Source organism: Pieris brassicae, chromosome 12 (genome assembly GCF_905147105.1).
Source record: "Pieris brassicae chromosome 12, ilPieBrab1.1, whole genome shotgun sequence".
Classification (NCBI taxonomy): Eukaryota; Metazoa; Arthropoda; class Insecta; order Lepidoptera; family Pieridae; genus Pieris; species Pieris brassicae.
The window spans coordinates 2855115-2868239 of NC_059676.1; the positions used below are offsets into that span (position 1 = coordinate 2855115).

Genomic DNA, 13125 nt, shown 5'->3' on the forward strand with positions numbered 1-13125 from the left:
ATTGTGTCTAGAGAGCATTTTTGTGCTGTAGAATTTAGTATGAATATATCCGCGTTTTTCTAGTTCATTGCCACGAAGCTGATACAAAAATAACAGCGGGGAGCGTGGAGCGTAGTAGAAGAGATGTCAACACTAGATTATTTTACCATTATAAGTATTTCTAATAAAACAATGAATACGTATAATGAATTTATATAAAAACCGTCTTCAATGATGGAACGCCATATATAAATCAAAGAGGCATCAAGATTGTGTTTACACATTTGACTCTCAAACAGCGAAATATTTATAAATTAATATACAAGTAATTATCCTTTGTGATAATATAATTGTATGTTTCCATTTCGAAACTCTTTTTTACTGCGTTTTGAGAGTTAACGGCACGAAAAGAGAATTTCACATTAATCAACCTTGTTTTATTTAAGTGCACTTCTGTGTCCGGTCAGAGCAAAAATATTTGTCTTTTTTACTCACTATTAAGACTACCTTCTTGTATATCTTTTTACGCCCAAGATTATATAAATACATGGAAACTTATTAAATTTATTGTGTGACAATTTGGTTAGTAAATGAAATATATAGAACTAAGATATAATAATAAATAGAACCATATATGTAATAATGAATAAAGCATTGAAATAAATTTTAAATGTTTGGTCCCTGTGTTATATGTATAACTTTTTTGTATTTCATACTGCAAATTAAATGTTTGATGAGAAATATTTATATCAATTCACTCAAAGAACGATTCAACTCATCCACGAATTTTCATGTCAAATTGGTCAACGTCTGATTTAATGATTCATGGATAATATATTAACCAATATATTAATGATTTAATATTGTTTGTGCAAGTATACATACTTAATTAATATGTCTAACGAATCCGTAAAACCGCAATTGCTAAAATAACTGTGTTTAAAACTTTTAATAAATGGCCTATATAACCTCTTAATGGAACATTAAGGATGTTAGTTACGGTCAAAATATTTAAAAAATAAATAATGCACACCGTAACCAGTTTCAAATATTAAGAAATTCGTAAAATATCTCTCAACTCTAGGTATGAATAAAATGTCGTTGTTTCAGCTCTGAGTTTAAATCTTCGCTACATAACTTAAGTTAGGGATTTCAGAAAATGCCAGTACAATTGTACGCCTTTCCCGCTTATATATTAAATTCTATGGTTTCTATTGCTTTGTAGTTGGTGTAAACGGAATCCCAAATATTTGGTGTTTTCCCAATTTGGACGGAATTAAACCTACTGCTAATTCGTGTCAAAGACACAAAATAAAGTAGATTCCATTGTCGTGGGATGCGACAGTCGTATTTTTAATTTGATTTTTTCTTCGTGTACTATGCATGGAATGAAAAGAAAATACGCTTAGATTAATAGGTGCTATTTTTTCCACCGCAATATCTGGGTTTCAATTAGGATCACATAAACTACAGTTTCTTATTTAAATAAAAAACAAGTTATTTTTCTTATTAGATTCCCAAGAAATGATAATTTTCCCATATTATGTCTTTAATATAAATCAAGCCTCTATGAATAAGATTTAAGGTATGTCAGACCTGTCTGTCTAAATCTTCTCTACAATTTACTCGTATTTAAATATTAAATGGGCGTTTTCAATAATTTTGTTCAATAAGTGTGTTAGTTTGCTTTATTACTCTATTATGTATATAGAGCTTTACAGTCCCATAAACTATGCCATTATATAACAAAATATAGAAAATAGTTCTCAATTTAACAAAATATGCCTAGACATTTTATATTGTTAGAAATGCATAACTGGAATGCATACACTGCATTGATATGTAACACTTTGTGGCTTACCATTGACCGCCTAATCCATTAATGTTCCACATAATTCTTCAATATTGTAATAATACGTACTAGAAGTCTGTATGAAAAATTAAACATTGCCGTAGAGCATATTCTGGGCCTCATTTCTCTCTCCATACTGTTAGACATAGAATTTGCTTTTGAAAACAGCTCCATGTTAAAAAAAGATCTTAGTTTCCGTATAATCTAAGTAATTTTCATTAACTTACATATGTACAGTTAGAGCAGTGTTGGCCTAGTGGCTTCAGCATGCGACGCTCATCCCTGAGATCGTAGGTTCGATCCCCGGCTGTGCACCAATGGATTTTCTTTCTTTGTGCGCATTTAACATTAGCTCTAAATGTGAAGGAAAACATCGCGAGGAAACCAGCTTGCATAAGACCCGAAAAGTCGACGGCGTGCGTCAGGCACAGAAGGCTGATCACCTACTTGCCTATAAGTTTAACAAATGATCATGAAACAGATACAGAAATCTGAGGCCAAGACCTAAAAAAGGTTGTAGCGCCATTGATAATAATAATATGTACAATTACATTAATTTGTTGAATACTTAGTATATAAACATACATACTACAATATAAAAACTTATATAACCGATTTCGTGTATGTGGTGAAATTATTCACTATGTATCGGTTTTCTCACTGTAATGTAAATGCGTGCTATTGCCCGCTGATGTAAAGTGCTTGTTAATTTATTATTATCATATTTAGATATTGTTGTTCTTTTGTTTACCCGTGGCTGTTCAACTTATGGTAGAAACAATGAGAGTAGAATAAATGCCGTGGAAATGAGAGCGTTAAGAAGTATATGTGGCACATTGCGTATGGGATGAGTAATAGTGAGATACATGAGCAGGACAAGGATACGAAGGGGAATGCTTTGGTAGTTTGGCCATGTAAACCGGATCAATGAGAAGCATTTAAAAAATAGGCTAAACAAGGTATAATATACATCTATGGATGTTCAAGTCGGGATAGGAAGGTCGTACATACTTGACTTAAATCCAGGAGGTCTAGTACCTCACAAAGGGACACCTAGTACCTATCCATAAACGGCGAGTATGCAAGGTGAATATCATAAAAGTGGTTGAAGCGCGATAGGTATGTCAGTACCATAGCAAGTGGGAATCTGTGGTCTCTGTCTTCGGGAAAAGGGGGAGAATATGTAAATAAATAAAAATTAAGATAATATTTTTTTCATTACATCAAGTGAAGCATAGTGCCCAACAATAAGCATTTTGTCAATTTATTTGTAAGCCAAAAACTTGGCGATTAAAAAGATTGACGGATAGTTTATTGCTAGTTCTACTCGCCCGCTCTACGACCTTGAACTGGTAGTAAATAAAAATGAAGTATTTTAAATATTCACGTTCAGTGACATGACTTTCGCAAAAGCAAAAATAAATTTTATTTTTAATGTTTTATCTATAAAGTTGCACAATTCATACACATCTAGAGTAAGGTTCGGTAGCAATTGTTGTAGATATGTTCAAATATATGAAAATTAAACACTTTGTTTGAAGTTGGTTGTCAACTAGATTTAATTGTTTAGTACATGAGCTTTTAATCAAGATAAAATTAGGGGTAGTGGGATTGTGACACTGTGTTAACGAAAAACTAACTTGACTTATTGAAGAGTTTTTAAATCTAAGTGACATGTTATTGGACATTATTAGAAAAGAGAATGTTAATTTACAATTTATGGGTGTGGTAAAAACTAAACGGCTCATTTTGTAGTATGTTATGGCTTCTATTTATCAATATAAATATATTTATGTAACTAAACTTATGTTACGATACATAACTTTAGACTAGACTTTTTTAAATAACAATATTATAAAAGTCAGAGCAAATATAATTCTATTGTACTAATGTAATAATTTTATCTTACCAAATTACCTTAGTGATAAAATTGTGAAAACCGAGACGTTTTCCGAAAAATCACTAGCCCCAAAACCTTTATTATGTCAGTTCACTCAACATCTTTTTCTACAAAAGTTGAAATACTTTGTTTAAGATTTCTATTGTCTTTAAAGACATTCGGTTGAGGTGCAAGTTATAAGAAAACATCGTATCGTATAAACTTTAAATTTAATGTTCCTTGCGTAAAATGTCCGTAAAGTTTTATCATGATTTTAATATTATATATTGTAATACATAAGATACTTCATTAATATTTTGTAAAAGAACATTTTTAAAATTATTAATTTTATACACTCCACTGCTTCAAGAAAACATAATTATTCGATATAAAAATAAAGTAGATTTTAATCTTTATTTATGCTTTCAAAAACTTCTCTAGCCATCAGGCCAAGTACGAGCACTCACACTCACTCATTCCATAATGAGACCCAAAATGTGACTGACTCTCCCCTGTTATAAGTAACTTTAGAAAAAATATAATCAGTTTATTTGGTGCGATTAGGTCTGCCTTTGCCTGCTACCTGAAATCTATATCATATACGTATACAATCCTCTAAGGGAGGTAAATTTTACATACGAAGTACGCGAGCAAAGCTGTAGTTGCTAGTAAAGTTTTTGAGGACAGATTCACAATAAAATTAAAAAGTCTAACACTTCAGACCACACAAAGGATTTATCACGAGCGTGTAAAGGTGCGCTTGTTATCGCGGTCTGTTCTTTAGATACGACTTGAGTCGTTATTTGAGGGCAGCTATTATTTTAAATTATTTGCTTTATCCGGTTATTGTTAGGGCTATCTTTTATAAAACATTTATTTATAAGTAGACAAATATAAATATAGCTAAGCGGCAATTGGTGTGCCAAAGTTAGGTAACTATCAATGTTGGCGACTCGTAAATATAAATAGAGATAGATTATACGTTAATTTTGGCGACTCTATAATTATAAGATAAATAAGAATATTTTTGGCAGGGCATAAGTAGAAATTGAGTATGAGTTATAAGTTTGATGAGAATATTGTTGATAGCTTATAAGTAGAAATTAAGTATGTGATATAAGTTCTATAATTAAAATATGTTAATAATTTAAATATGAAAAATGGTTAATAAATAAATGAATCTCGTAGTTATTGCTGCACCCTCCCTCGCGAGGGGGGTGTTTTGTCCTGTTCGGGGCGTATGCCCCCTTCAGGTGGTGTCTGTGTTCGCGCCCTGCTGATACAGGGCGGTACGGGGGCGGGCATATAGCCCTTGGTGAGGGCTGCAGGCGCGCGGGGAGACTCAGTCTCTACCCGCTGCGCGCAGCCGATGGGGTCGTGTCCGGAGTGTCAAGTCCGGTGGTGATGATGATGAGGAGGGGGCCAAGGAGTAGTCTCGATTTGGCTCTGGTGTCGTGATGATGAATGATGGTATCGGGCAGCTTGCGCGGCTCGCGGTCAAGCACCGCCGGGTGAGACCCCCGGTTGACCCGGGGGAGGCCCAGCGAGGCGACCAGCGGTCGAAGCCGCGTTTGCTGCCCTGGTGTCGTCGGGACCCGCGGAGAAGAGCTCACGCGGGTACTTATATTGGTCGGGCGGCCTGGAGTGCCACGGCGCGATGTTTTGGAGGTGAGGATGTTGAGAGGCGTCCGCTCGATCAAACATCCTCATCGCGAGCCGTGCGACGAACTCGTCGATCGACTCCATCCGCAAGTCTCGCGCTATGGTGGCGTTCCTCACGTAGCGTGGTGCATGTACAGCGCACCGTAAGACGGTGTTTTGTACGGTGCGCAGTCTTCGGCGGTTGGTCTCCTTGGCATAGGAGAACCACGCCGGTGCCGCGTACGTGAGGTGAGGGCGCACATACAATTTGTGTAGCGCGAGCTTGGTGCGGAGAGGTAGGTTGCCTGTGATCAGTGGGCGAAGCGTATGCGCCGCCCACTTGGCTCTCCCTACAGCCCTGGAGATGTGGGGCGTCATGGTCAGACCCCGGTCTAGGGTGACCCCTAGATAGGTGACCGGCGTCTTCCACGGCACGTCTCGATCCAGGAAGCGTAGGGGTGGTGGCAACCAACCCCGGCCGAAGACAATGGCCTGTGTCTTGTCCGGGTTGGCGGCGAGTCTCCACTTGTCCAGCCACTCTGGCAGGAGGTCCAGAGTGCGTTGGAGTTTTTGGGCAGCGTGCGAGGCCCTCAGCGATGACGCCACGTACGCCGTGTCGTCGGCGTAGAGGGCGAGTGTGCACCCCTCGGGGCACGGAACGTCGTCGGTGTACGTGGTGTAGAGCAAGGGCGATAACACGCTGCCTTGCGGGACGCCCGCCGTGATGGGTCGCGGTCTCGACGCGGCCTCTCCCGTCGAAGAACGTGCGCTCGGTGAGAAAGGCGCGGAGCACGGCGACCATTCGGCGGGGCAGTGGAGACTCGATGAGCTTCAGCACGAGGCCGTCGTGCCAGACACGGTCAAAGGCCTTCGCCATGTCCAGCATAACGGCGGCGGCCCCCTCCTTTTTGTTGAGGGCCGAGGCTGCAGTGAAGAGCACCCTCGTCAGCTGCAGCGTCGTGCTGTGCTCGCCGCGGAAGCCGAACTGTTCGGGCCTCGGCTGCAGGTATTGTTCGATCCTCTGCAGCAAGAGCCACTCGAACAGTTTCGACTGCGTCGAGAGCAAGGTAATGGGTCGATAGCTCTCGGGTCGGGAAGAGTCCTTCCCGGGCTTCGATATTAAGATCACCTTGCCCTCTTTCCATGATCTAGGGAAGTGCGTGTACCGGCGGATACCCGTGAAGAGGCGCGACAGCGCGACTGTCCACCTCATGGGCAGATGGCGCAGCGCCTCGTGGGTCGCAGTCGTGAGATCCTCTTCCGCACTTGTGACGGCGAGAAGAAGATCTGGACTTCGTCGGTAGGGATCGGGCGCGTCAGCCACGCCTCGACAGCGTTCACCACCTCTGCCACGCGCGTAGGGGACGTCGCGGGGTTCGGTGAAAACTGACGCTGGAGGTGTTCGGCGAATATTTCGGCCCGATCTGTGTCGTTGTACGTGATGGCGCCGTTGCTGTCACGCAGGGGACGCTTCGGCTCTGGAGTCCTGTAGAGACGGCGGCAGAGTTGGTAGAGACGAGTAGGCTCTGTGGTGGCTTCTCCCAGTGTGCGCTCCCATGTGCGCCGTTCGTGTGAGACCAGCTCGGCCTTGACACGTTCAGCGAGGCGATTCAGCTGCGTTTTGAGCGCGGGGCAGCGGTTGCGCTGCCATTGCCTCCTGAGCGCGCGCTTGCGCTGAATCAGCCTTTGCACATGGGGTCCAAGGTCCTGGCAGATGATCTCCGGCGTGCGCGTTGTGGTCGCTGCCGTCAGAGCTGCCTGGAGTTGCCGCGTCATGGACTCCGCCATGTCGTCAACGGCGCCTGTCGAATCCGGTGGGCCGGGCGCCTCTTCTTCCTCGGGGGCGCCTGCGTTGACCTCTGGGAGGCTCCGCAGGGTACGAAATTAATTCCGCATCCTGCGGGTGCGCGGCGCGCTGTTCATGGGCGCGCCGTTCAGCCTGCGCATGCGTGCGCGGCTCTCCTCCCTTTGATAGCGGCGCCGCGGGTCCCACGGCGCGAGCGCCACGCGTACCGCGCGCGTCCGCGGCACCCTTGCCCCCTGCGGTGTGCGCCACCGTGCCTGCGCGCTTATTGCGCCTCCTCCTTCAGCACCGGACACGTGCTGTGGTTGGCCGTATGCGCCCCCTTGCAATTGGCGCATTTCGGCGTGGCCCCCTTTGGTAGGGGGCAGTCGGCGGAGTGGTGTTCCTCCCCGCACCACACACAGGCTAAGGCCCGGTGGCATTGGTGCGAGGAGTGCCTAAATCCTTGGCAGCGGTGGCACTGAGCGGGGCCCCTTTTGCCCCGCCAAGATTCAATGGTAACCCCCGGTATACACAACAGCTCCTTTATGTTGTATATAGCGGGGGTGAGGTCGGGGGTGCGGCGCAGAATAATTAGGAAAATGCAGCCCGGCCTGCCCTTTCTGGCGCGTATGGGCTGAGCGTGTTCCGGCTCGAACCCTAGGTCGCGCAGCTCCGACATGATGGCCTCGGGTTCCGTGTCCGCCGGAATGCCTCTTAGGGCCACCTTCAGCTGCCGCTCTGCTGGTAGGGAGTATGAGAAGTAGACGACTTTGACGCCGCTACTCTCTAACTCCCCTAGGTACCGCTGCACCAAACGGTACTCCTCCTCATCTTGGGGTAAGATTTTTAGCCCCTGCCCGAATGCGCGCGCATTAATTGTGCGCCCAAACCGCCGCTTCATCTCCCTGACGTGCGTTGTCCAGTCAGGGAGAGACTCGATAACAAACGGGCTACTGCCGGCGAGGCGGTCGTTGCGGCGTAAGAGGCCGCTGCATTATCAGTGTTATTATTGTTCGCCGCATCTTGCGGCGTCGGAAGAGCCGGCGGCCTTACGTCGGCGTAAGTTGGTGCAAGGCGGATCCTCAACGGCGATTGCTTGGGTTTTTAATAATTAAAAACCACGGCAATACTGTACAAAGAGAGGCTCGAGTGCACTGTAAAGGCAGAAGACCGTGCAATAAATGAATAAAATGCTTCGCCGAACAAAAGGGTCGCATAGCTCTCGTCGCGGTATACCGACGCAGATGTTTGTAAGCGCAGCTCTCGTCGCGGTATACTGTTCGAGTACTTAAGCTCGGCGAGATCTACGCAAAATTCTCATTCCTCTCTCCTCTGACTACGTACTGGGACCCACGAATAATCGGCGAAGCAAGAAACAAGATCAAGGCGCAGTTTCATTTCAAGACAACGTCAAACAATTACGCACTAGCAGAGGTGCGTGGGTTAAGGCGGTGCCAGCACTACGTCAAACCGTCTTGACAAAACGTACGAAGTCAATCCCCACCGGTATACAAAACCGCGCCGAGGAACTTTGGTTACTGCACGGGTGTTTTCAAACGAACACATAAACGTATTATCCCGTGCAGGCTTGAGTCTCTGAGGTGTCGTGGAGGTTGGCATTCAACAAGTGGTCCTTCGAGCCGGATCCTGCAACGATTGTCATCAAGAAGTGAATATTGCGAAAAGAAAATGCCAGTCACAAGGTCACAGAACGGGATGCAGCGAGGGGAATCGACGTTAACTGCTACCTCCGCTACTACGTCCGAAGCCACTCGGATTACAAGTGGAGAGATAACGATAGAGCAGTCCACGTCGACGAGCGCAGCCAGCCAGCCAGATCAAGAATTGACTCTGGCACCAGTGGGTTCCACCCGGCGGGCCGCATCAAGAGCCGTATCCAAAGCCAGCTCAAGAAGACAAGACGAGGCCAGAGAAGAGCTGGCTCGCTGCGAACTGCGGGAAGCGCATGCAGCAGCACGCCTGGCCAGAATACGGTTAGAAGCAGCAACGGAAGAGGAAGACTCCGTTATAGAAGATGTCAGTGATAACCATAATGAAAAGGTCGAAAACTGGATGTGCACATCGGCACAAAGGCCAGAAGAATTAAAAACAAAAAGCGACATTCAAGCAATAGCTGACGCAATAAAGGAAGCCATGACGACACATGTAGCGCCGCAACCGAAGTACATTCAAGAGCTGACAATATTTGAAGGGGACAGCTCCGAATGGACGGCGTTCCGGGTCGTATACGAAGACACTTCTCCGATGTTCACTGGCATTCAGAATATGGCGCGGCTACGTAAAGCGATTAAAGGCAAAGCGAGAGAAAGCATTAAGAGCCTCCTGTACTCAGAGGCAATGCCAGAAGAAGTAATTAACGCTTTACGCCGAAGATTTGGTAGACCGGACGCGCTGGTGTTAGCTGAACTGGAGAAATTAAAGGCGCTTTCTAGAACGACGGAAAATCCGAGGGACATATGCGTATTCGCTAGCCAAATCAACAATAGCGTGGCCGCCATACAGGGACCGCAATACCTCTACTCACCCGAAATCGTGAAACTTATAATAGAGAAGATGCCTCCAATACTTAGATTCAGGTGGTACGTTTTCACGGCTGCGAGGGAAGAGGAATCATTCTCTGATATCCAAACAATATGCGACTTCCTCAATTCAGAAGCGGACAAATGCGGCGCATTCGCGGTACTCGAAGACAACAAAAGTGTACGACCGAGCGCAGTGATAAGAAGGCCAGTGAAGCAAGCTACTTATAATGTCGCTGAAAGGAGTAGATCAGAAGAAATCAAGTGCCCAGACTGTGAAGGCACCCATAAACTCAAAGACTGTGAAAGATTCCTGAAGGCGGCAGTCAACGAGAGATGGGAAACAGTTAATAGGCTTAAGGTCTGCTTCAAGTGCCTCACTGGGAAGCACCGAAAGGAAACATGCCGAAGACCACCGTGCAAGATTTGTCGAAGATGGCACCACAGCTTATTACACGTGAAGTCGGAAAGCAAACGATGTCACGATGAGGCAGCGCCCGAGACAGCGACGGTCAACACAATAAGCACACCGAAAGCTATTCTAAAGATGCTTAAGGTGGAGATATATGGACCGGCTGGGAGCAAACAAGTACTGGCGCTGCTAGATGAAGGCTCAACGGTTACACTGCTTGACAAAAACGTGGCTTCGAGCATCGGCATCCAAGGCCCTCGCGAAATCCTTAACATAGAAACTATCGGCGGAGGGCAAATGCAAAATCATAACTCCATGATTTTAAATATCGAAGTGAAAGGGATCAAGCAAAGCGAGAAGTGTATACTCAAACGGGCAAGAACTATCAAGGAGCTCAAATTAACCCCACAACTAGTAGATAAAACCCGACTAAAGAAGTATATTCACTTGCGGGGTTTACTACAAGACGTGTGCTATGAAGCTGAGGCGCCAAAGCTGCTCATTGGCCAAGACAATTGGGAATACATTGTCTCGTTACAAATACGACGTGGGAAGCCAGGGCAGCCAGTGGCGTCACGAACAAAGTTAGGATGGGTTCTTCACGGTTCCGACAGCAGCGGCGTGTCACCAATCAATTATGTGAACACATGTGCACACGCAAGCGTCGTCGAAGATACAATAGATCAGCTGGTGAGGGAACATTTTAGTATTGAGTCCTTGGGGGTTCAGCCGAAGAAGCCTTCAACGGATATCGAACAGCGAGCGCTTAAAATATTAGAAAGAACTAGTCGACAATTGGAAGATGGCAGATACGAGGTCGGATTATTGTGGAAAACGGAAGACATACAACTTCCAAGCAATTACGCAGCAGCTTTCAACAGATTTCAAGGAATAGAAAAAAAACTGCGTAAGGACGCTAAATTAAAAAATGAATATAGCGCGCAGATAGAGAATCTGTTGAAAAGTAACTACGCTGAAGAAGCACCAGATGACTGCACATCCAACAAAAAGTGGTACCTGCCTCATTTTCCAGTGGTTCACCCCCTTAAAAAGAAGCTGAGAATTGTCTTCGACGCCGCGGCTAAATACAATGGAGTCAGCCTCAACGACGTTCTGCTGTCCGGTCCGGACTTACTGCAGTCAATATTTGGAGTGCTACTTCGCTTCCGTCAAGGTCCCGTAGCGGTAGCGGCCGATATAAAAGAAATGTTTCTGCAGGTGAAAATATCTGCAGAAGATAGAGACAGACTCAGGTTCCTATGGCGGAAAGACAAGGAAGCGCCAGTGAAGGAATATAGAATGTCATCGGTGATTTTTGGAGCTGCGTCGTCGCCTTGCACCGCGATTTATATAAAAAACAAGAATGCAAAAATATATATATAAATATATAATACATAAATATCCGGAAGCGGCGCAAGCAATAGAGCGGAATCACTATATGGATGACTATTTGCAAAGTTTCCATAGTATTGACGATTGTAAACGAGTAATGCAGCAAGTCGACTGCATTCACAAGAAGGCGCACTTCGAGCTACGAGGATGGGCGTCGAATAAAAAAGAAATCGTAGATGCCGGCGGCGAACAGGAAGTGCACCTAGGTGAAAACGAAGAAAAGACCCTGGGACTGAGATGGCTGACGTCAGAGGATTGTCTTGGATTTAGAAGCCAATTTAGAAGAATCCCTGACGAGGTGGCACGAGGCATGCAGACTCCAACAAAACGAGAAGTCACGGGAGCTGTGATGTCTACCTTCGACCCACTCGGACTGCTGTCACCCATTCTCATCCAAGGGAAGAAGCTCATCCAAAATATATGGCGCAGTGGTGTCGGATGGGATGACCAAATAACTGAAGACGATACCGAGGCTTGGAAAAGCTACCTAGAGCATATCAGTAGAATACAAGACATCCGGCTGCCGCGATGCATGTCACCATTCTGCACTGAGGGGGAGCTGCATACTTTCACTGACGCGAGCGAGACAGCGTATGCAGCCGCAGTGTACTGGCGAACCGGAGATAAAGGAAAATACTTAATAAACCTCGTCGCAGCCAAGTCGCAAGTAACGCCTTTAAAACCAGTCTCTATGCCGAGACTTGAACTACAGGCAGCTCTGTTAGGTAGTAGACTAGCAGATTCAGTGGCAAGAGAGCTCGACCTACAAGTTACAAAGAAAACCTTTTGGTCGGATTCAAGTGTGGTCCTGTCCTGGATAAAGGCAGATCCCAGAACATTTAAGACCTTCGTAGCGCATCGAATTGCGGAGATAGAGGATCTGACGAATGCACAGGACTGGAGGTGGGTGCCAACAGCGGAGAATCCTGCCGACGATGCAACCAGAAGTCCACCCGAAGAGTTTAATGCGGAACATCGATGGTTCAGGGGTCCAGATTTCCTGTCGAAAGGCGAAACAGAATGGCCAGCTCCACGAAGCTTTAAAAAGGAAAAATGCGAGGAAGACAGAACGACGGAACAGGTCAATACAATTCACCACAGCGAAGTAACACCGGTTCCTGAAAACTATTCATCATGGACGAAATTGTGGAGATCCACTGCCAGGGTACTACAATTCATCAATCTGTCTAAAGAAAAGAGGCCGTCCAACCACGAACGCTGCAATAAAACTGCAAAAATGAGGCGACACTTCCTTCCATTAGATGAAACGCATCTACTGAGAGCGGAGGAGGTTCTAATCGCCCAGTGTCAGAAACGCAGTTTCGAACAAGATTTCAAAAACCTTAAACAAGGGCGCAAGACAGATAATAGAAGCCAATTGAACAGGCTAGATGTCACTATGAAAGACCAATTCATAAGACTTCAAGGCAGAGTAAGGAACGTAGCGGGCGTTGACAACAACTATTTAACGCCCATAGTACTGGATGGCAGGAGCGCTATCGGGCGATTGATTATCAAACACTATCATGAAAAGTTCAACCATGGTAATCAAGCCACGGTAATGAACGAAATCCGCCAAAAATACTGGATGTTGGGTTTGAGATCAGTACTGCGCAGTATACAGCAAAACTGCCAACATTGTAA

The 13125-nt window shown here is 45.2% G+C and overlaps 1 protein-coding gene across 1 annotated transcript in view; it reads left to right on the plus strand.

Annotated features, from left to right (window-relative positions):
• LOC123717488 overlaps positions 1-13125 on the plus strand; it is an 88733-nt gene that overhangs the window by 221 nt on the left and 75387 nt on the right. The gene's annotated exons all lie outside the window — the stretch shown is intronic.